At 49.4% G+C, this 1,809-nt stretch overlaps 1 pseudogene; it reads left to right on the top strand.

The window, feature by feature from the left end:
• Window positions 1-4: 4 nt before the first annotated feature.
• LOC107580437 (thyroxine 5-deiodinase-like) lies at window positions 5-1,417 on the top strand (annotated as a pseudogene).
• Window positions 1,418-1,809: the final 392 nt, after the last annotated feature.

The raw sequence follows: 1,809 nt of genomic DNA, 5'->3' as shown, positions 1-1,809 counted from the left end.
GGACTGGATGAAGTCCGCGCGTCTCGGCCGCGACGCGCCCAACAGTGCAGTAGTTCCGCTCGCGGACCCGACGCGCAGACGCGTGCTGGACTTCGCTCGCGCTCAGAGGCCGCTTCTGCTGAATTTCGGAAGCTGCAGCTGACCGCCGTTCATGACGCGTCTCAAGGCGTTCCAGCGGCTCGTGCTCCAGTACGCGGACGTCGCCGACGCGCTGGTGATTTACATCGAGGAGGCGCACCCGTCCGACGGCTGGGTCAGTTCCGACGCCCCCTATCAGATCCTCAAGCACCGGAGTCTGGAGGAGAGGCTGAGCGCGGCGCGGCTGATGGCGCGGGAGGCGCCGGGCGTCGCGATAGTCGCAGACAGCATGGAGAACTCGTGCAACAGCGCGTACGGAGCGTATTTCGACAGACTCTACATCGTCCAGGACGGGAAGGTGGTGTATCAGGGCGGCAGGGGACCGGAGGGCTACCGGATCTCCGAGCTCCGACACTGGCTGGATCAGTACCGCACGCGGCTGCGCGACGCCGTGATTCGCGTGTAAAGTGACGCGACTGTCACAGAGATCAGGGTGCGAATTACAGCGGGCTCGAGCTCAGTGAATAAGGCTCGATCCCACCCCGATGGACCAGATGTAGAGGGTCGGACAGAAAGTAGCCTACGCGTAATGTGAGGACTGAAATGTGAAGATGCATTTCTGGAGCTCTGACTGATTATAAATGGTTATTTTCTGACACAATCCGCGCATTCAGGGACGCGTGTTTATTGCGTGGACGGAATGCATGCGCAGAGTTCAGATGAGTGATAAAGTTTATCCTCCTTAACTTCATGCTGTTGAGCTGAATGCATGACCTGCTAAAATAACCAGAAGATTCACAACAAACACTGAAATCAGAGCGCGCGGCTTACCTGGCAATCAGAAGCTGTCTTCTAACTTTGTATGTTGCACAATGTAAAGCATTATTATGAACTAACATTATGTAAAGATGAATACACTTTTAAATTAACATTACAAAATGAAGCATCTGATCGGTTCCGCCGCGTAATTGGCCCCCTGTCCGAGCTGCTGCTGATGTTCTGGGATCCGGAGAGCTTCAGGACTGGGTCTGTCCTCGTGCGTGTTTAGTGCTGGTCCTCGTGTCAAAAGGATCTTGTTGTGCGTAAATGGTCTCTGTATTTTTTGTGAAGGTCGATTTTTAAAAGGTTCTCGACCAGAAGATCGACACTGATGTCTAAAATACAGGACGAATCCGTGTAAATTATTCCTTTTTATCAAATCCATTTCGTAATAAAACGTTTCATCCGAAGACTTGTGGAGGATCTGGGTTGTGTTGATTGGACGTGTATCTGATTAAGTCCAATGAGGAACCTCAGAAAATCAGAAAAGAGATGTTGGTTTCTGGAGTTGCACATGCAGCATTTCTCAATTTTCCGCTGCAAGGCTCACTCTTATAAACACAAGCTGACTGTAACTGCACTGATTTACAGTCTAGTGATGGAGTTCAGTCTGTGCACACAGCATTTAGTAAAAGCCTGTTGGTTTGTCTCTACAGTGAAGAAATTACACATAAAAACATCGATTAAACAAGGCTAATTTGCTGTCTGCTGCAAAACGATATATTTTCAACCAAAAATAAAAATATTTCACATTCACAGCTGTCCATCTCTCAGGAAAACCAGAGCACCCAGAAAACAAGGCCAAACTCTCCAGGTGTTAACTGATGATGTTAAAGGGACAGTTCACTCAGAAAGATCATGCTGTCATCATTTACTCTCCCTGATGTCCACACCTCTATGAGTTTCTTTCTT

This window comes from Sinocyclocheilus grahami, unplaced genomic scaffold, assembly GCF_001515645.1.
Source record: "Sinocyclocheilus grahami isolate Dianchi unplaced genomic scaffold, SAMN03320097.WGS_v1.1 scaffold33408.1, whole genome shotgun sequence".
In the NCBI taxonomy this organism is placed as follows: domain Eukaryota; kingdom Metazoa; phylum Chordata; class Actinopteri; order Cypriniformes; family Cyprinidae; genus Sinocyclocheilus; species Sinocyclocheilus grahami.
The sequence above is the reverse complement of the archived record's forward strand: the minus strand, read 5'-3'. Positions and strand labels throughout refer to the sequence as shown.